Consider the following 24011-nt stretch of genomic DNA (forward strand, 5'->3'; position numbering starts at 1 on the left):
TGAACATTTGCAATGCGAGGAGTGGAGTTTTAGGGGTTAAAAGTGTAGTTTATGGGTGTTAGCGTATTTTGTAACATTTTTGTTATGAGTTTTGTGAAACATTTTTGTTTCACAAAATCCATAACTACTGGTCTTTGATTGCGGAATGGATCGTTGTGGTATAAGCTATAACGCTAGCTGAATAGCTGTACCGCACGACTTGTAATACCCAGTAGGTTACTATTCTGCATGCAAAGGCCAATTTTTCAGCAGTATATTCGTACCACACAACTTGTAATCTAGGTCATTGATGGGTGTGGGAAAATGGCTATATTCTTCAAATAATGTGGCTTTGATTGCAGTTAACATCATGAGGTATATTTAACAAATGTCTGTCGGACCTGATCCGACAGTGCGGATCAGGTCCGACAGACATCGCTGAATGCGGAGAGCAATACGCTCTTTACGTATTCAGCATTGCACCAGCAGCTCTTGTGAGCTGCTGGTGTAACGCCGCCCCCTGCAGACTCGCAGCCAATCAGCCGCCAGCAGGGGGTGTCAATCAACCCGATCGTACTCGATCTGGTTGAATTCCGGCGATTCCTGTCCGCCTCATCAGAGCAGGAAGACAGGGTTATGGAGCAGCGGTCTTTGTGACCGCTGCTTCATAACTGCTGTTTCTGGCGAGCCTGCAGGCTCGCCAGAAACATGGGTCATCAAGTTCCATTCGGAGCTTGATAGATAGACCCCCATATGTTTGAAAGAAAGTTCACAATCAAACATTGCACCAAAATGTCATACCCGTTTTAAGGTCTATATTAACATTTCTCCATATTCAAAATTAATTTGCTGACCATGTTAAAGTCTTGTTGTTTTTAGATGACTCCCACCAACCGCAAGTATCACTTTTTATGAGGGTTCAGCCGTTACAAAAAATGAGCAAAGCAATAAATCACCGCTACTAAATTGTCGGAGATTGGCTTGAGTGACTTTTTTCTTTTTTTTCGCATCACAAGCACACCAATGAAAACCTAGATCATGTTGTCTTTTTCCCTTACTGGAAACAGACACTGAAAACTGCACGCCAGAGAATGCCCTCTCTGTTGGTAGTTGGAAATTATTTAAAGAGAGAGTCTACTTGAAAATTGTTATTGTTTTAAAAGATAGATAATTCATTTATTATACATTCCTTAGTTTTGCCATATTTGTTATATTAATATAATGAATAAATGAAGAACAAAACTGGTCATTTCAGTCTATAATTTCACAGTTGCAGATAATATCTAGTAGGTAATGCATCATCCAGGCTTAAATGGACATGAAACCTAAAATTTTTCTTTCATCATTCAGATAGAGAATACAATTTTAAACAACTTTCCAATTTACATCTATTATTTAATTTGCTTTGTTCTCTTGTTATCCTTTGCTGAAATGTTTATCTAGGCAAGCTCAGGAACAGCAGAGAACCTAGGTTCTAGCGGTTGATTGGTGGCTGCATATATATATATATATATATATATATATATATATATATATATATATATATATATATATATATATATATATATATATATATATATATCGATTGTGATTGGCTCACACATGTGTTCAGTTAGAAACCATTAGTGTATTGCTGCTCCTTCAACAAATTATACCATGAGAATTAAACAAATTAGATAATAGAAGTAAATTAGAAAGTTGTTTAAAATTATATTCTCTATCTGAATCATGAAAGAAAAAATGTGGATTTCATGTCTCTTTAAGTTATTTATCTATACCTGTCTATATTAATATATTTTTTACCTCTATGATTACCTGTGTCTAAGCCCCTGCAAACTGACCCTTATCTCAGTGCTTTTTACAATCTTGCATTTTAGCCAATCAGTGCTGGTTCTTGTATAACCATTATAATTCTCCACGGGCGTAGGCACAATGTTATCTATATGACACACATGAACTAGCACTGTCTGGCTGTTGAGCAACATTTAAAAAGCTAATAAAATGCGTAGTAAAGTCATTATCTAACTTTTTAAACAATAAAAAATATAAATTAGACCTTTGACTATACCACCCAGCCAAAATATTCCGTTAGTTAGTCAATCAGAATACCATGATTCACAATGTCATGTGCTTAAAGGGACATGAAACCCAAAATATTTATTTCATGATTCAGATAGAGAATACAACTTAGAAAACTTTCAAATGTACTTCTATTATATAATTTGCTTCATTCCCTTGGTAACGTTTGTTAAAACAGTAGCAATGCACTACTGGCAGATAGCTGAATGCACTGGGTGAGCAAATAAGATGACGTATATATGTATAGCCAACAATCAGCAGCTCCTGAGTCTACCTAGGTATCATTTTCAATAAAGGATATTGAGAGAATATAACAATTAGATAATACAAGTAAACTGTAAAGTTATTTAAAATCATGTGCTCTATCTGAATCAGGAAAATAAATGTGGGTTTTATGTCCCTTTAAGAATGTGTTGAACTAAAATTATATTCTTGTCTCAAGGCTCCAGTATTACCAGCTGCTTTAAATGAGGTGAAGCAAGAAAATGTCAATCAACACTTTAAACAACTTTTCAATGTACTTCTTTTATCAAATTTGCTTCATTGTCTTTATATCATAAACTAGCTAAACACGTCAGGTTAGCCAATGACAAAGGCATAACCAATCAGCAGCTAGCTCCCAGTAGTGCTTTACTGCTCCTGAGCCTACCTAGGTTTGCTTTTCAACCAAGAATACCATAAGAATGAAGCAAATTAGATGACAGCAGTATAGTAGAAAGTTACTTAAAGTGAATGTAAATTTTGATGTTAAAGTGCCCGTTTTTTAAAAATTTGATTAAAAACTTGGGCAATTTAATTCATCAAAATGTACATTTCAATCGTGTTGTGAAAATACTTACCTTTTAATCTTGACAGTTGCTCCAGCTTCCCAGCCCCCCGGTCATCACAAGCTTCTTCCTACGTCAGAAATGACGGATCGGTTATCCTCCAATCATGGCTCCCCCCCCCCCCCCTGGGGGAAATAAGTGTCTGATTCAACGCCGTGATTGGAGGAAGCCGGATTCCTCATTTTAGACCCAGGAAGAGGCTTTGTAACGGGCGGAGGAAGCGATGCAGCGGCTGTCAAGATTAAAAGGTAAGTATTTTTACAAAAGAAGTGAAATGTAAATTTTGATGAATTAAAGTGCTCAGTTAAACTGGGCACTTTATCATCAAAATTTGCATTCACTTTAAAATTACTTGAAGAATCATGACTGTTTTTGACTTTACTTTTCCTTTAATTAAAGTTATGAAAATTAAATAAAAAAAAGAGATTGTTATGTAGCTAGGACCAGCAAAATAGAAAATATGCAGGTGTAGGTACCTATCTGTTGGATTAAAAGGGACAGTCTACTTTAGAATTGTTATTGTTTAAAAAGATAGATAATCCCTTTATTACTCATTCCCCAGTTTTTGCATAACCAACACTTTTATAGAAATACAGTTTTTACCTGTGATTATCTTGTATCTAAGTCTCTGCAGACTACCCCCTTACCTCAGTTCTTTTGACAGACTTGCAGTTTAGCCATTCAGTGCTGACTCCTAGGTAAATTCACAGGAGTGAGCACAATGTTATCTACATGTCACACATGAACTAGCACTGTCTAGCTGTGTCCAAATGCACAGATATAAAAGAGGCGAACTTCAAGGTCTTAGAAATTAGCATATGAGCCTACCTAAGTTTAGTTTTAAACTGAGAATACCAAAAGAACAAAGCAAATTTGATGATAAAAGTAATTTGGAAAGCTGTTTAAAATTGCATGCTTTATCTGAATCCTGAAAGTTTAATTTTGACTAGACTGTCATTTTAAGTGATGCAACATTGCAGTTGTTCCACCATTATTTTAAATTCATACAGAAAGATAAGTGCTCCCTCAGGATTGAACAGCATAAAAGCTTGTTCTATGGCAATTTTTCACCTGGGAGCAGCCTCTTTTAGCCCAGTAGTGCTTTTCACAGAGAAGAACTTTCCTGAAGTATATCAGTCTGATACTGCCTAGCAAGGTCAGTCCAGCACCGAAATTCCAGGCAAACCCTCTCTGAACAAGGAGCATGGTAACCTCAGACAATAGTTTCGGCCTTCTTTGGGACTCATTAGTGAGGTGCAGCCATATTCCTCTCAGCAGTTTGCTGCAAAGCTGGCAGCCCTGTACAAGCAAACAAAAGGACATTTATAAACATTTTCTTAGACAAAGATGTGTTCATAAAGACATTTTAGGAAATAGGGGACCCTTCATGTGTACTTCAGCAGTTTAAGCTGCAGTAGTAAAACTGTATGACAGGGGGGGGCGTGTCTAACTGGCAGCAGTGATGGCTGCTATTTTTCATGGCTGAGCAATAGAGTAACTAAATCTGCTATTTATTACTCAGAAGATTGGTGAACTTGGGCACTTCTCGACATTAGAGGGAAGTCCTGGATTTACTGAGTTGATCACACTACTTTTAAGAAAGATATTTCAGCCCGGAACACCTTAATTGATGAAGTGCGTAGCAGAGGTCCTTTAGTGACCTAGGCCTTCATTTCGCCCTCCCCATATTCCTATGAATCTAGGATTAACAGCTATATATGCTGTATAACTTTCACTTAGCAACCATGGAGAAGCAAATACTACATGCGCTTGAAGAGCTACTAACAACACATCTAACTCGCATGGAGGAGGAGATACTCAGCACAATCCAGCATGCCTATGGGACAAAATCTGATATGGAGTATGTTGCTGAGGCCCTACTGATACCAGTGGATCAGGAGTCACATTTACCCTACATGCTTGCAGTACCTGAGCACCGGACGGCCGGAGCGCATATATATGGAGATGAGACCCCTGTGGTGGGTCTATTGCGGTCCGGATGCACATCGGAGGCTCCTGCTCCAAGTGGGAAAAAGAGATCTATCATGGATTCAGTGGAGACTCATCTGGATTCCCTACCTGATCTATTAAACTGTCAAGTGACTGACTCGGAGAGGAGATCTCGTTGCGACGTTGGACACCTTTGCAGCGAGTGGGGAGGCAGATACACGCCACGCAGCGCTTTTCAGCCGCACTATGCTGCATTACAAGAACTGATCGCTCCTGTACCCGCTGTTGCGGCTAACAGGTCCTGGATTCTACGTTTAATCCTGCCAGTACCTCTACTCCCAGACAGACTGCAGCTACATGTTGAGTTGCATCAGAGGGTGATAAGTATGTCAATTTGCTCTGTTTATAGCTGCCACCCACCCCAGAAGGACAATTATATGACACTAGCTGAGCCTCAGAGGAGATCTGGAGTGGGTTAGGATGTTCACATGCAGCAAGTTCATGTTATGTAACTGTCATCGTTCCCTAAGACTTGTTGCACTTTGATCTCATTATGGGACTCTGACATTAGTTTATTAGTGCTAGTGAATACCTTCTAGTCTGATGAGGGGTTCTGTTTTTCTCTCTGTATTTAACGTGTTTTAGGATTTAATTTTTGTTAATGCCATGTGTTAGCTTGTTTTCTGTTTATGAAGTACACATTTACATGTCCAGTCTATCCTATAGATATATTGGGATCCACTGAAAATACAGGTCGTCATATGTTATTCACTGCTGCAGCTTAACACATAATAGAGTTAGCATAAATATGACATACAGTTGCAGGACTTCTCCACTAGAGGGGAGTGGAGGAGTACTTATTTGTATAAATGTATATAGACGAAAGGGGTCATTTATGGCCTCACCTACATTAAAGAAGGTTTAAGATCCCAGAACTGTCCCTCCAGGTATACATAAAGTAGCCTTAGCTAAGGATTTCATATATACTCCATGTTAATTAGAAGTTCATTCCTATAATTAAAGGCCCAAAAGGGGCCATTTCAGAATCTAATAGTCCTCTCTTACTCAGCATAAGAGTTTCTGGGCCCAAGAGTGGCCTTCAGCCCTATAAGAGGATTCTATAATATGCTTACCGCACAAAAAATAAAATAAAGAGGTTCCTAAAATATATATATTTGCTGATATACATGCCGAATATGGCTCTTTCATTTACAGTTGATATGAATGTGTTGATATCTTACTCAATATGTCTATTCAGCAGGTTGAATTTTAGCTATTATACCAGCAATGGTCTGTAACTACTTTCTTGTGTTAGTTGAGCTATTGTGTCTATCAGTATCCTATGAATAGATTTTCCACAGTAAGCCTAATTGTACTTTTTACTTGATGATTTGTTAACTTGTCATTTAATATTTAGATCTGTATCCGGTATAGACTTTAGTGTCTGTTTGTTTGACCTGATGTCATTGTAAACTGTAATATTTTTCATTTCCTTTTTCTCCTTTTGATGTATTCTTTACAAACCTCAATAAAATAAAAATTATCTTGGAAAAAAAAAAAAAAAAAAAAAAAAAAACTGTATGACAGGCTTGTCAGTGCAAGTAACATGCTATATATAGTACCTCACTGTTTGCTACAGGCTCGATTACAGGAGGTAGTGCTTCCCATTGTGTTTCTACTGCTGCTCCCAATTTACAGTATCATAATCAATATGTTGGTGGCACAAGGAGAGGATAATGGGGCACCTATTGTCTCTAGACGTTAAACATTTTCCTTCACATTCAGATAAATTAAGACTTTTCACTTTTATGGGAATCAAGTAGGAAAGAGACTGCAAACTAGCAAACGTATATGATTTATAAATGGCATCTTTTTAATTAATAAATATCTCTATTATGTAGTTTAAAGGGGAGGAGGAAATTGTCTGATTTCTTCTCTTTACTTGCTCTGTCTATTTGAATCAGTGTGTAACATATCTCAGCCTTATGTCACTATCCCTTTAAGGCTTCCTTCTCTGACTGCTACATTTGGGCAGTATTCACATTCAGCTTGCTTGCCTGCCTGATTAATCATTCATGCACCTGATTACCTCAGCCTCTTTTTAAGCCTTCTCAGGTCTAATGTGCTTTGCACTAACATTGAAGTTGTGATCCTGAACAACAGAGGTCTGTGACTGTTTCCTGCATGAACTTAGCAACTATTCCAAGATACAGCATTTTCTATTACCTATGCAAAATATCATCAAACCGCAAGTATAAAAATATCTCCATTCTGTTTCCTGGACACAGCTACTTAATCTCTGAACTTTATTATAAATCAACTATGCTTTTGCTTACCATCACTCTCTAATTTCAACAGCATCTTACTCAGAACTTTATAACTATTTCTCTGCTACAAGTTGTCATTGCTGAAATATCCTGCTGCTATTCAGAACTCTGCATCTTTATGTTCAGTTAAAAGGTTTCATGTGATTCTTCAATATATGCACAAAACAGTAATTAATGCCTAAGACTTGCAACCTGTTTATCACCTGTGCTGCTCTGCTAATTACTGCTATACAGCTCTTTATAATATTATGTACTGTGAACCTGCAACAAACCAAGTTTGCATTTATATGCACAAACAATGCCTAAACTTTCAGCTTGTCTAAATACCTGTGCAGCTCTGCTTAACTCTGAAATACAGCTTTATATAATATTATGTACTGTGAATCTGCAACAAACCTTAGTTTGCATCTAAGTGTCAATCTTCTACCAGTTTACTCTGAAGCCTGAACATTCCACACTGCTATATTTTTCTCTCATTGAATCCTGCAGCTACTTCTATTAACTAACTATAAGTCAAAGTGAAGTTAGAATATATTGTATACAAATGTTGCACTCTCCATTTATTCTACAATAACTTCTAGCAAATATGAATCACAGAATATCATCTATCCACGTCCAGGATACTCTTCCCAAGGTCAGGGGTCGGTGTCTTCAAATCCCTACCACTGCCCCGAGGGTCTGTTTCCTGAGCGCTTGTACACCGGATCATGACAGAATGTTAGTGCCTAAAAAAGGGATCCGCAGTGGTAGTGGATGCACCGACCCTCAAAGGAAAATAAAAAATTACAACATAACTCAGACCCAAGCAATCCCTAAAGGAAAAACAGAAGATTTTCAAACTTTAAAAAATTTAAAGACACAGTACTCCCATTCTAGACAATCCTCTACTCATGTTTGTGGTTACCATTTTGGTGAAACTGATCCTGAATCTGACTATGAAAATGAAGAGGATTTAACCATAGCTTCAGCAGAAAAAATTCAGATTTTTAAAGATTTAAAGAGACAGAACCACTTTTCTAAAATGTCATCTGTTCCTCAATTTCGTGCTTACCATTTTGGTGAAACTGATCCTGAATCCGACTATGAAAATGAAGAGGATTTAATCATAGCTTCAGCAGAAAAAATTCAGGCTTTCAAAGATTTAAAGAGACAGAACCACTATTCTAGAATTTCATCTGTTCCTCATGTTCGTGATTACCATTTTGGTGAAACTGATTCTGAGTCTGACTATGTAACTGAAGAGGATGCATTCATAGATTCAGCAGAAAAAATTCAGACCTTTAAAGATTTAAAGAGACAGGACTACTGTTCCAGAATACCATCTACTCCTCCTGTTTGTGATTCCTATCATGATGATACTGATTCTGAGTCTGTATATGTCAACAAGGAGGATGACTTCACAGATCCAGCTGAATTGGCATTAGACTGGTATGAGCGCAACTTTAATTTGTCACAAACTCAGACAAAACCTCAACCTATTTGCTATAATGACATCCTTGGTTGTTATATTTACAACATGGATGATACAGACAGCTCCCATCATGAAACCTCTCATGGAAATACTGATCTTCCTATTTCTGATATTACAATGGATTCGTTAGATTGGACAAATTCAGAGCTGGAAGAAAAGACATCTGATTTACAGACTGCTGTTAGGAGTAAAGGTCCCCTCAACTACTATGCTGAATTATCACATCAGAATTATGCATCCAGTGATGAAGAGGATTTCTGTTCTCAACCTTTCTACAAGCCACAATGGCAGCAACCTAAGAAGCCTCATACTGGGAAGAAATATCAGTTATCTAAGCTCTCTAAGAAAAAGACGAAGAAGAAAGTCTTTCTGCCTACAGAAAATCAAAAGTGCAAAGAGGAAACTCAGCCTGAATCTCCTGTTTCAGTTTCTGTTGTACCAGACCCTCTCTTGCCTCCTGACACTGTCAACACCAAGCTGGATGATGTCTATAGTCACTATCAACCTGTTCTTAAAGCATCTAATGGTATCTCTTCTCAGACTCTACAACAACTACAAAAATTGTTTCCAACTATTTTCTTGCATCCCACTCATGCTGCCTCAATGTCTATAAATCCTGTGCTAGAAACAAAAGATAATTTTGTTCCAGATATACAATCTAACAGTTTACCAGAGATAGTCCCTGGAGAATTTAGCTCTAATATTCAAACTCAAATAAGTATGCCTGCTGAACCCCAGACAACTTCTCAGTCAGAATCTTGTGTCACAATTCCTCCGCATCTACCTGAGTGTGGCATATTTCAGTACACTTCACCTTCTCAAAATTCTTCTGTTACTGCATCTAAGAAATTGTTTCCCTTGGGAGATACTTTGCATCAACCTACGTTTTCTACTACATCAGTTTCCTGTACAGGAATTCCTGAGACTGAATCCTGTGAGGACAACTTTGATCCAAGTTCGCAAGTGGACATTCTTGAACCTGAAACTTGTACAAAAGTTCTTCAAGAATATTCCCCAGTGCCCATTCCTGTTCCTGTTTTCCATGATTATACTACTAAACCTGACATCAAGGTGGACTCTCCTGTTTTTAACCCTGGTATGGGTATTCCTATGTTTAACCCAGAAATGGGTGTAATAATACTTGATCCTGAAGATAGCCATGCCCTCTACTCAGAAGCGAGTATGGTTCTTGGCTATAAAGTGGGTCTTGTTAATTCTTTGTTTATGAACCCTGAAGAAAGCCTTGCCCTCTGCTCAGAAGAGAGTATGGTTCCTGGCTCTAAAGTGGGTTCTTTTTCTTTCTCTATAGTTGAACCTTGCCCTGGCATGGGCATTCCTTCACCCGATCCTACTGAGGATATTCCTGAACCTTGCCCAGATGTGGGTACTTCCGAACCTTGCCCTGGCATGGGCATTCCTTCACCTGATCCTACTGAGGATATGACTGAACCTTGCCCAGATGTGGGTATTCCTGAACCTTGCCCTGGTGTGGACATTCATATACCTGTTCTTAGTGAGCACACTTTTGATTCTGAATCCAGTAAGGAGACATTTCATATTGAATTAGAAGATGGCAAGAACTGGACAATTCTTGCACTCTACACTCCTATCTCCTACTTTGAAGAAAGCCCTGCTATTGCGTTAGAAGTGGCTATAGCTTTTTCTTTTGGAGTATATCTAATCCTCAGCCAAGAGGTTAATTCTGAGGATACTCAAATCTCTGACCCAAAGGTGGTTAATTTGGTTATCATTCCAGAATGCTGCATCTCTATTTCTGAAGCTGAGGAAAGCCTATTCATATCTCTAGGACTGGCTGCCTTTTCATTGGCTATGTACATGGTCATCTATCATGAAGAACATCCACCTATCTACCCTCAGGATGATTCTGTGGTAGGAAGCTCATTGTATGTTACGTTCATGCATTCTCACGATGACTACAAAAAAGTTGACTTCAAGTTTTGCTCTCATCATTGTCAAGATCTTTTGATACCTGAATTACATGGCCTTTACTTCGTCATTCAACTTTTTCAAGAGATCTCCAACCCTCCTTTCTTGATTTCCGATTGGACTCACTACCTCCATACACCTACTACCGGTTCTCCATATCATTTTTGTTCTCTCTCCTTTTGGATTGTGTTGGGCGCCCGGAGGTCGCCTTTAAGGAGGGTGATCTGTAACATATCTCAGCCTTATGTCACTATCCCTTTAAGGCTTCCTTCTCTGACTGCTACATTTGGGCAGTATTCACATTCAGCTTGCTTGCCTGCCTGATTAATCATTCATGCACCTGATTACCTCAGCCTCTTTTTAAGCCTTCTCAGGTCTAATGTGCTTTGCACTAACATTGAAGTTGTGATCCTGAACAACAGAGGTCTGTGACTGTTTCCTGCATGAACTAAGCAACTATTCCAAGATACAGCATTTTCTATTACCTATGCAAAATATCATCAAACCGCAAGTATAAAAAATATCTCCATTCTGTTTCCTGGACACAGCTACTTAATCTCTGAACTTTATTATAAATCAACTATGCTTTTGCTTACCATCACTCTCTAATTTCAACAGCATCTTACTCAGAACTTTATAACTATTTCTCTGCTACAAGTTGTCATTGCTGAAATATCCTGCTGCTATTCAGAACTCTGCATCTTTATGTTCAGTTAAAAGGTTTCATGTGATTCTTCAATATATGCACAAAACAGTAATTAATGCCTAAGACTTGCAACCTGTTTATCACCTGTGCTGCTCTGCTAATTACTGCCATACAGCTCTTTATAATATTATGTACTGTGAACCTGCAACAAACCAAGTTTGCATTTATATGCACAAACAATGCCTAAACTTTCAGCTTGTCTAAATACCTGTGCAGCTCTGCTTAACTCTGACATACAGCTTTATATAATATTATGTACTGTGAATCTGCAACAAACCTTAGTTTGCATCTAAGTGTCAATCTTCTACCAGTTTACTCTGAAGCCTGAACATTCCACACTGCTATATTTTTCTCTCATTGAATCCTGCAGCTACTTCTATTAACTAACTAACTATAAGTCACAGTGAAGTTAGAATATATTGTATACAAATGTTGCACTCTCCATTTATTCTACAATAACTTCTAGCAAATATGAATCACAGAATATCATCTATCCACGTCCAGGATACTCTTCCCAAGGTCAGGGGTCGGTGTCTTCAAATCCCTACCACTGCCCCGAGGGTCTGTTTCCTGAGCACTTGTACACCGGATCATGACACAGTGTTTGTAAAACTAGAGAACTTTATCTACTTATCAACAATTTAAAGGGAAATGAAACAAAAAAAAATGTATTTTGTTACTCAGAGAGAGAGCACAATTTAAAAAAAAAATCCAAATTACTTCTATAATCAAATTTGCTTCTTTCCCATGGTATTCTTTGTTGAAGAGATACCTAGCTAGGTGTCTGGAGGACTAAATGGCAGGAAATAGTGCGGTCATCCAGTGCTCTTGCAAATGAATAATAATCTTGCAAAACTGCTGCCATATAGGGCTCAAGACATGTACAGAGCTTACATCCCTGCTTTTCAACAAAAAAGAACAAGAGAATAATGAAAATTTGATAATAGAAGTAAATTAGAAATCTTTTCAAAATTGCATGATCTATATGAATCATGAAAAAAAATGTGGGTTTCAGGTCTCTTTAATACTCAAAAATAATTCAGGTCCAGCATACACAGGTATGTATCTCATTCACAAGGGGATTCGATAACGACATTGGACCTGACATGTCAGTTGCTTATATACTTGTTTTTCATATTTTGTTTAATACTTATGTGACGTTTTATGTTTATTTGTACTGATAATACTATCTATAATAGTTATATGAACAAAAGGGTTACATGTCTAAGACAAGTGATCACACAGACAGACAAATAGATGTCATTGGCTAAGAAGTGATATGATATAGCATTATCATTCAAAAAATACATGTTAATGCACAAAACATGCCAGGCTATGGCCAGATTTCAACATTACATTTATTTGTATTAACTATTAATAAAGGATATTTTACTCTTTCATGACATTGATGATTCATTATGCACATTCACCAAGATTACAAGTTGTGCGCTAAACTCGGTGCGTAAATAACGCTAAATATTTAGCGGTACCAAACTTCCCATAGCGATGCCATTACAAGTTACAGAAAAAACGTCTTTTGTTGTGCGATATGGTGTTATAAGTTCCATACCGCACAAAAGCCAAGGCCTGACTTGATGTGCTCGGGCACGTTTTTCCCCATAGACACCAATGGAGTGAAAGTGTTAGAAAAAAACTAACACATGAGATTGCGGAGTGGCGATCCCTATAACACAATCCCTATTGATGTCTATGGGGACAAGAAGGTTATGTAAAAACACCCTAACATAAATCCCTAGTCTAAATATCCCTAATCCACCGCCCCACCGACATCGCCGACATTAATTAAAATTATTAACCCCTAATACGCCCCACACATCGCTAACACCTAAATAAATCTATTAACCCCTAAACCGCCGTCCCCCAACATTGCAAATACTAAACTAAACCTATTAACCCCTAAACCGCCGGCCCCCCACATCGCAAATACTAAACTAAACCTATTAACCCCTAAACTGCCAGGCCCCCACATCGCAACACACTAACTTAAACTATTATCTCCTAAACCTAACACCCTCTAACTTTAAATTAAAGTTACAACATAACTACCTTAAAAAAAAACTTACCTGTGAAAACTAAGCTTAAACTATAAATAAACCTAATATAAATATTTTAAAAAAACTAAAATAAACAAAAAATAAAAAACCTAAGTTACAAAATTTAAAAATCCTAACACTATGGAACCCCCCCCCCCCACACACACACACACACACACACACACTAAAATTACAAAAAATAAAAAAAATCTAAGATTTCAAAAATAATAAACAAAATTATCCAAAATAATAAAAATTAAACCTAATCTAATACCCCTATAAAAACACCCCCTAATCTAAGAATAGACTACCAAAAGCCCTTAAAAGGGCCTTTTGTAGGGCATTGCCCTGAAGCAATCAGCTCTTTTACATAAAAAAATTACAAAGTACCCCCTAACAGTAAAACCCCCACCCAACCAACCTCCTAAAATAAAAAAACCTTAGCTACCCATTGCTCCATAAGGGACATTTGTATGGGCATTGCCCTTAAAAGGGCAATCGGCTCTTTAGTGCTGATGAGAGCTGCTTAAATCATACTGGCAGTTCAAATCAAATTTAAATATTTCAGCCAATAGGAATGCAAGGTACCTCAAATAAAAAAGGGGTACTTTTCATTCAATCTTCAGTGTGCGGCGGAGATCTCATGAAGAGGAGCCTCCACGCTGCTGAGGAACGCCGCCGGGGAAGACCGCTCCGAACCTCCGGGTAGAAGATAGAAGATGGTCCCGAGATGGAGCCGCATAGAAGAAGACCTTCATCGCCAGACTTTTTTTGGGTGGGTTTTTTTTTTAGATTAGAGTTTTTTATTTTTATTTTAATGGGCACTAAAGAGCTGGGGCCCGATCCGATATGCAGCGTCGCCAAATTTTGCGCGGGTTTGGTATCACATATACGGCGTAACCTAGAAGTTACGCTCGTATATTTCTGCCTTCGGCCGTAGTTTTTTGGCCCATAGACAGGTATACCAAACCCACGCAGTTTGGTATCCAATATACAGAGTAAGGACTTACGTGGCGAAAATGGAGAAATCTTACTCCATTTTCACCTCGCCACAAATTGCAGGCGTAGTAAGCCTTACGCTGTCTATTGGAGCCCCGTAGCTCCCTAAACTGGCTGCTAAATAAAACCTAATACCTAACGCATGCGCAATGTCTATCTACCTGTCAACCGCGATCCCCCGCCGCAATCCCTAATAAAGTATTTAACCCCTAAACCGCCGCTCCCGGACCCCGCCGCCACTTACATTAAATGTATAACCCCCTAATGTGAGCCTTTACCACGCGGCCATCTATATTACCTACTCCCTAATGTGAGCACCTTACACCGCCGCCATCTATATTACCTACCCCTAATGTGAGCACCTTACACTGCCGCCATCTATATTACCTACCCTCTAATGTGAGCCCCTTACACTGCCGCCATCTATATTAACTACCCCCTAATGTGAGCCCCTTACACCGCCGCCATCTATATTACCTATCCCCTAATGTGAGCCCCTTACACCCCCGCCATCTATATTAACTACCCCCTAATGTGAGCCCCTTACACCGCCACCATCTATATTACCTACCCCCTAATGTGAGCCCCTTACACCGCCATCTATATTACCTACCCCCTAATTTGAGCTCCTTACACCGCCACCATCTATATTAACTACCCCCTAATGTGAGTTCCTACCCCGCCGTCAGCTATATTAAAATTATTAACCCCTAATCTAATCCCACTACACCGCCGCCAGCTATATTAAAATTATTAACCTCTAATTTAATCCCCCTACACCACCGCCACCTATATTAAAATTATTAACCCCTAATCTAATCCCCCTAAAGTAATCACCTCTATTACCAGCCCTTAAAAGGGACTTTCGCGTGACATTGCCCCAAAGTAACAGCTCTATTGCCAGCCCTTAAAAGGGCTTTTTGCGGGCCATTGCCCTAAAGTAATCAGCTCTTTTACCAGCCCTTAAAAGGGCCTTTTGTGGGGCATGCCCCAAAGAAATCAGCTCTTTTGCCTGTAAAAAAACAACAACACCCCCCCCATTACAACCCACCACCCACATACCCCTATTCTAACCCACCCAATCCTCCCTTAAAAAAACCTAAGTCTAACCCCCAAGTGCTCCTTACCTGTCCTGAAGACCGGCGGAGAAGGTCCTGTTCCAGGCAGAGATGTCTTCTTCCAGGCAGCGACCTCTTCTTCCAGGAACCAGCCGGCGCGGAGCAGAGAGTTGAAGACCGATGACCACAGAGCTGAAGACCGTCCATCTGGAACTGAAGACCGGCGATGCTGGAACTGAAGATCGGCGACGCTGGAACCGAAGACCTCTGGAACTGAGGACCGGAGCCAGAACGTGGAGGATCCTCTTCATACGATCACCGCCGTACACTGAATAGGAATTCAAGGTACGCGATTAAAAATTACGTCCCTTGAATTCCTATTGGCTGATTTGAGCCTTCAAATTCAAATCAGCCAATCGGATGCTAGATACTTTAATTCTATTGGCTGATTTGAATAGCCAATAGAATAAGAGCTACTGTAATTCTATTGGCTGATTAGAATAGCCAATACAATTACAGTTGCTCTTATTCTATTGGCTATTCAAATCAGCCAATAGAATTAAAGTAGCTCACATCCGATTGGCTGATTTGAATTTGAAGGCTCAAATCAGCCAATAGGAATTCAAGGGACGCCATTTTTAATTGCGTACCTTGAATTCCTATTCAGTGTACGGCGGCGATTGTATGAAGAGGATACTCCACGTTCCGGCTCCAGTATTCAGTTCCAGAGGTCTTCGGTTCCAGCATCGCCGATCTTCAGTTCCAGCATCGCTGGTCTTCAGTTCCAGATGGACGGTCTTCAGCTCCGCGGTCATCGGTCTTCAACTCCTCCGCTCCGCGCCGGCTGGATCCTGGAAGAAGAAGAGGTCGCCGTCTGGAAGAAGACATCTCCTCCTGGAACAGGACCTTCTCCGCCGGTCTTCAGGACAGGTAAGGAGCACTTGGGGGTTAGACTTAGGTTTTTTTAAGGGGGGATTGGGTGGGTTAGAATAGGGGTATGTGGGTGGTGGGTTGTAATGGGGGCGGTGTTGTTGTTTTTTTACAGGCAAAAGAGCTGATTTATTTGGGACATGCCCCACAAAAGGCCCTTTTAAGGGCTGGTAATAGAGCTGTTAACTTTTGTAATTTAGATTAGGGTAGGGAAATTTTTTTATTTTGGGGGGCTTTGTTATTTTATTAGGGGGCTTAGAATAGGTGTAATTAGCTTAAAATTCTTGTAATCTTTTTTATTTTTTGTAATTTAGTGTTTGTTTGTTTTTGTAATTTAGTTTAGTGTATTTAATTGTAGTTTAGCTCAGATATTTGTAGTTTATTTAATTTATTAATAGTGTAGGTGTATTTGTAACTTAGGCTAGGATTTATTTTACAGGTAAATTGGTAATTATTTTAACTAGGTAGCTATTAAATAGTTATTAACTATTTAATAGCTATTGTACCTAGTTAAAATAAATACCAAGTTACCTGTAAAATAAATATAAACCCTAAAATAGCTACAATGTAATTATTAATTATATTGTAGCTATCTTAGCGTTTATTTTATAGGTAAGTATTTAGTTTTAAATAGGAATATTTTAATTAATAATATTAATATTAATTATATTTATTTTAATAAGAATTTAGTTAGGGGTGTTAGAGTTAGATAGGGTTAATATAGTTAATATATATAATCTAATAAATATATTAACCCTAATATAATTAGGGTTAATATAGGTGGCGGCGGTGTAGGGGGGTCAGATTAGGGGTTAATCTATTTAATATAGGTGGCGGCGGTGTAGGGGGATTAGATTAGGGGGTTATACATTTATTATAGGTGGCGGTGGTGTAGGGGGATTTACATTAGATGCAAAAGAGCCGATTACTTTGTGACAATGCCCCGCAAAAAGCCCTTTTAAGGGCTGGTAAAAGAGCTGATTACTTTAGGGCAATGGCCCACAAAAGCCCTTTTAAGGGCTGGCAATAGAGGTGATTACTTTAGGGGGATTAGATTAGGGGTTAATACTTTTAATATAGGTGGCGGCGGTGTAGGGGGATTAAATTAGGGGTTAATAATTTTAATATAGCTGGCGGCGGTGTAGGGGGATTAGATTAGCAATTAATAATTTTAATATAGCTGGCGGCAGGGTAGGAGCTAACATTAGGGGGTAGTTAATATAGATGGCGGCGGTGTAAGGGGCTCACATTAGGGGGTAGATAATATAGATGGCGGCGGTGTAAGGGGCTCACATTAGGGGGTAGATAATATAGATGGTGGCGGTGTAAGGGGCTCACATTAGGGGGTAGGTAATATAGATGGCGGCGGTGTAAGGGGCTCACATTAGGGGGTAATTTAGATAAAATAGGTAGCGGCAGTGTAGGGGGCTCACATTAGGGGGTAATATAGATAATGTAGGTGGCGGCGGGGTCCGGGAGCGGCGGTTTAGGGGTTAATAACTTTATTAGGTGCGGCGGGGTCCGGGAGCAGCGGTTTAGGGGTTAATACATTTATTATTATTAGGAGAGTGAGGGGGAATAGCGGATAGAGGGGTATACGTGTCGGGCTATGTTTGGGAGGCGTGTTAGACAGTACGGGTGATTTAATAACTTAGTCAGGTTTTTTATGCGACGGCAGTTTCTAAAGTGCAGTAAGTCACTGGCGACTCCAGAAATTTGTACTTACGCAGATTTCTGGACATCGCTGGTTTGTGAGACTTACGGCACTTTAGCCTCTGACGGCGTCGTATATAAGATAGCTCGAGTTGCGAGCTGAAACTACGGGCGGCGCAGGTTTCCACGCTTGCGTCGAAACCTGCGCCGTATATCGGATCGCGCCCCTGATTGCCCTTTAAAGGCCAATGCCCATACAAATGCCCCTTTAGGGGCAATGGGTAGCTTAGGTTTTTTTAGAGTTAGGTTTTTTATTTTGGTGGGTTGGATGGGTGGGGGTTTTACTGTTAGGGGGAACTTTGTAAAAAAAAAATTATGTAAAAGAGCTAATTACTATACTACTATAAAAGGCCCTTTTAAGGGCTATTGGTAGTTTATTGCTAGATTAGGGGGTGCTTTTATTTTGGGGTGTTTTTTGTTTTTATAGGAGTATTAGATTAGGTTTAATTTGTATTATTTTGGAGAATTTTGTTTATAATTTTTTTGTAATATTATATTTTTTTTATTTTTAGTAATTTTAGTGTATTTTTTAGTATTGTTAGTTTTTTTTTTTTTCGTATTGTTAGGATTTTTATTTTTCGTTTATTTTAGTTTTTTAAAATAGTTAGATTAGGTTTATTAATAGTTTGTTTAGTTTTCTTTTATTTCACAGGTAAGTTTATTTTTATTTAAAGGTAGTTATATTGTAACTTTAATTTAAAGTTTGGGGGTGTTAGGTTTAGGGGTTAATAGTTTAATTTAGTGCGTTGCAATGTGGGGGGCCAGTGGTTTAAGGGTTAATAGGTTTAGTTTAGTATTTGCGATGTGGGGGGCCGGCAGATTAGGGGTTAAAAAGTTTAGCTTAGTATTTGCAATGTGGATGCGGCGGTTTAGGGGTTAATACTTTAAGTTAGTTTTGGCGATGTGGGTGGGCAGTGGTTTATGGGTTAATAGGTTTATTTTAGTAGTAGCGATGTGGGGGGGTAGCAGATTAGGGGTTAATACTTTATTTTAGTGTTGGCGATGTGGGTGGGTGGCAGGTTAGGGGTTAATAGGTTTAATATAGTTTTTGCAATGTGGGGGTGGCGGTTTAGAGATTAGTAGGTAGTTTATGGGTGTTAGTGTACTTTTGTAACATTTTTGTTAAACTTTTTTGTTTTGCAAAACCCATAACTATTGGTGTTTGATCGCGGAATGGATAGTTGCAGTATAAGCTATAATGCTAGAGGAATAGCCGGACCGCACAACCTGTAATACAGGAGACCTGAAAATTCCACATTCAAAAGCCATTTTTGAGTGCGGAATGGAGAGTTGCGGTACAGGCTAAAATACTTGCGATATAGCTGTACTGCTGTGACTTGCAGTACGGGAGACCTGCCATTCCGCGCAAAGGCCAATTTTTTTAGCGGTATAGACGTACCGCACAACTTGTAATCTTGCTGATTATATGTTAATAGTGCCGCTTTCAGATGGGGGCAAAAAAGTTTAAGGACTTTTCTACAGAATTCTCCATTAAGGGAGTTTTTTTTTTGTTGATAAATCGTTTGATAAGGTTTTTTAAAGGATTGTAATCTACCCCTGTAAAAATAATATATAAATATATATATATATATATATATATATATATATATATATATATATATATATATATATATCCTTGAAGAAATACTCAGGTAAAGCTGTTTAAATGTAAAATTCAACTAGGACAGCAGGTTTATTTGTGTACTGCCCACTGCACCAATAGCTGTGCTAGATATATTATTAGCCAGAGGGACAGTTATCTACATGCCGGGTAATAAAACGCAGGTTTGTTTAGGGTATGCATTTAAAAAAATAAAGTTTTGACATTTAGTTTTGGAATGAAGCAACCAAAAAAAACTGTCCATTTAATTAAGGGAATTATCATTTTTATTTATTCTCATATAAATGCAACATTTTTTATTTTGCTAAAATAAAATGTGTTGGGTAAATATAATAAGGAACTGCAAAAAGATTAAAGGGACATGAAACCCAATATTTTTCTTTCATGATTCAGACAGAGCTTTTGATTTTTAACAACATTTCAAAATACTTCTATTATCTATTTTGATTTGTTCTCTTGTTATTAATTGTTTAAAAGCATACCTAGGTGGGCTCATACGCTGTAATGCGCCACTAGGAGATAACTGCTGATTGTGACTGTACATAAATGTCTGTTGTCAGTGGCTCACCCAATGTGTCCAACTAGCTCACAGTAGTGAATTGCTGCTCCTTCAATAAAGGATATCAAGAGAATGAAGAAATTTTGATAATAGAAAGTTGATAAATATCTATATGATTTGTAACAACTTTCTATTATCAAATTTTCTTCATTCTACCTGAATTATGAATGAAAAATGTTGGGTTTTATGTTCCTTTAAGCTGCAGGAGAATAATGCAACTGGCAATAACATAAATATTAACAGTTATCCTCTTGGTTATGTTTGTTTAGAAGCACAGGACAATACAAAGACTTAAGTGTTCTGCAAAAAGAAAAAGAAATGGGTATATTTTAGAGAGAAGTCTGTTTACTATGTAATTAATGGGACTTTTATTTCCAGTGTCCTTGTCGTGGACTTGATAAATATCCCCAATGTCTTTCTTTCAAAGGCCCTATTGATTAACTTTGTTTTGATGGGGTTTATATGAGGATATTTCTGACTTTCCAAGAAAGCTATTGTCTGCGGTTTTCAAAGAAATATGTCCTTGTTATAAAAACTCAATTCTAACAAGATTACAATTGTTCACAAAGTCATTGTTGAAAAAGTGACCTTATGTAGCTGACTTAAAAAACCAACAACTTAAAAATGTACCTATATTTAGCTGATATTTGCTGACAACATTTTTCCTGTATTATGAGCTACCACTCAAACCTTTCAATTTTGATATTGTTTTCTAAAATACAAAGTGTATGGCAAGGGGAGAAATGTTATCAGTGTAAGAGGAGTTTTCATTTAAGAGAAATTGAAGGATGTACATTACTTACGGCTAGATTACGAGTTTTGCGTTATACTGAAAAAGCAGCGTTATCAGGTTATAACGCTGCTTTTTCACTACCGCTGGTATTACGAGTCTTGCAGATTTAGGGGCACCACACACTTTTTTTGGCCTTACCGCAAATCAACTTACACAATTTGCATATAGTCTATTTTTAATGGGACTTGCATAGCGCCAGTATTACGGGCTTGTCCTGGGAGGCCAAAAAGTTAGCGGTACACCCTATCCTGCCAAGATTCCTACCGCATTTTAAGGTCAGTAGTTATGAGTTTTACACTACAAAGCCGTAGCATAAAACTCATAACTAAAGTGCTAAAAAGTACACTAAACACCCATAAACTACCTATTAAACCCTAAACCGAGGCCAGCCCGCATCGCAAACACTAAAATAAAATTATTAACCCCTAATCTGCCGCTCTGGACATCACCGCCACTAGAATAAACATATTAATCCCTAAACCTCCGCACTCCCGCCTTGCAACGTTAGTTAAATATTATTAACCCCTAATCTGCCGTCCCTAACATCGCCGCAACCTATCTACATTTATTAACCCCTAATCTGCCGCCCCCAACGTCGCCGAGCTCAATCCTATTGGCTGATTGCATCAGCCAATAGGATTGAAGTTCAATCCTATTGGCTGATTGCATCAGCCAATAGGATTTTTTCAACCTTAATTCCGATTGGCTGATAGAATTCTATTAGCCAATCGGAATCTAAGGGACGCCATCTTGGATGACGTCACTTAAAGGTACCTTCATTCGTCGGGTAGTCGTCGTTGGAAGAGGATGTTCCGCGACGGTTGTCTTGAAGATGGACCCGCTCGGCGTCGGAAGGATGAAGATAGAAGATGCCATCTGGATGAAGACTTCTGCCCGTCTGGAGGACCACTTCTGCCGGCTTTGTTGAGGACATCTTGCCGCTTGGATGAAGACTTCTCCCGGTAAGTGGATCTTCGGGGGTTAGTGTAAGGATTTTTTAAGGGTGTATTGGGTGGGTTTTATTTTTAGGTTAGGGCTTTGGGCCGCAATAGAGCTAAATGCCCTTTTAAGGGCAATGCTCATCCAAATGCCCTTTTCAGGGCAATGGGGAGCATAGGTTTTTTTAGTTAGAGTTTTATTTGGGGGGTTTGGTTGTGTGGGTGGTGGGTTTTACTGTTGGGGGGGTTGTTTGTACAGGTAAAAGAGCTGATTTCTTTGGGGCAATGCCCCGCAAAAGGCCCTTTAAAGGGCTATTCGTAGTTTAGTTTAGGCTAGGGGGTTTTATTATTTTGGGTGGGCTTTTTTTATTTTGATAGGGCTATTAGATTAGGTGTAATTAGTTTAAAGATCTTGTAATTTGTTTTTTATTTTCTGCAATTTAGTGTTTGTTTTTTTTGGTAATTTAGCTAATTTTATTGAATTTAGTTAATTGTATTTAATTGTAGTGTAGTGTTAGTGTAACTTAGGTTAGGTTTTATTTTACAGGTATTTTTGCATTTATTTTAGCTAGGTAGTTATTAAATAGTTAATAACTATTTAATAACTGTTCTGCCTAGTTAAAATAAATACAAACTTGCCTATAAAATAAAAATAACACCTAAGATAGCTACAATGTAACTATTAGTTATATTGTAGCTAGCTTAGGGTTTATTTTACAGGTAAGTATTTAGTTTTAAATAGGAATAATTTAGTTAATGATAGTGATTTTTTATTTATATTAATTATATTTAAGTTAGGGGGTGTTAGGGTTAGACAGATTTAGAGGTTAATAAATTTAATATAGTGGCGACAACATTGGGGGCGGCAGATTAGGGGTTAATAAATGTAGGTAGGTGGCGGCGATGTTAGGGACGGCAGATTAGGGGTTAATAATATTTAACTAATGTTTGCGAGGCGGGAGTGTGGCGGTTTAGGGGTTAATATGTTTATTATAGTGGTGGCAATGTCCGGAGCGGTAGATTATGGGTTAAAAAATATAATGTAGGTGGCGACGATGTCGGGGGCTGCAGATTAGGGGTTAATAAGTGTAAGATTAGGGGTGTTTAGACTCGTGGGTTCATGTTAGGGTGTTAGGTGTAAACATAACTTTTATTTCCCCATAGGAATCAATGGGGCTGCGTTACTGAATTATACGCTGCTTTTTTGCAGGTGATAGACTTTTTCTCAGCCGTCTCTCCCCATTGATGTCTATGGGGAAATCGTGCGCGAGCACGTACAACCAGCTCACCGCTGACTTAAGCAGTGCTGGTATTGGAGTGCGGTATGGAGCACAATTCTGCTCTACGATCACTTCTTGCCTGTTAACACCGGGTTTATAAAAACCCGTAATACCAGCGCTGCAGGTAAGTGAGCGGTGAGAATAAAGTGCAAGTTAGCACAGCACCCCTGTTACCGCAAAACTCGTAATCTAGGTGTTAGTTTGTAAGTTTAAAGTGATGGCAAACTTCCCCCTTTGTATAAACAAATCCGGAATGTTAGTGATATTTTAGATGGAGTTTAATTCATCAGTTGTAGATGCGCTTTAATTAATTTAGTGCTGAAATTCAAATACCCCACGCTCCAGCTGCTCATTTTGTCATTTTTATTTGTGAATTAATATTTTTAACTATTCCCAGAGGTGACGCGTCACATAAAATGATGCAAGACAGATTGTGTCATCAAAGATACTGTGTCATAGCAACCGTGTTGTAGCAATTTGGCATCACAACAGCTAGCAAAAAAAAATTACTTTTAAAGTGGGCGGTGGGAGTGTGGGGTATTTGAATTGAATGCTACATTAAAAACTGATTCATGTTGAATGATAGTCCCCAATGGATTCCCGTGCATTGCAGGACAAATGCTGTCTGTATACAATGGTCACAACTAGTATTGCTAGGCACGTGGTCTATACAAATACAATGTTATCAGTGAGCATGCATACTGGCACTTTTGCCAGTGTTAAATGTGGGGGTTGATGGAAATCTTGCACTTGTTTTCAATAGATAATGGTTTCTCAATG

Source organism: Bombina bombina, chromosome 1, assembly GCF_027579735.1.
Source record: "Bombina bombina isolate aBomBom1 chromosome 1, aBomBom1.pri, whole genome shotgun sequence".
Classification (NCBI taxonomy): domain Eukaryota; kingdom Metazoa; phylum Chordata; class Amphibia; order Anura; family Bombinatoridae; genus Bombina; species Bombina bombina.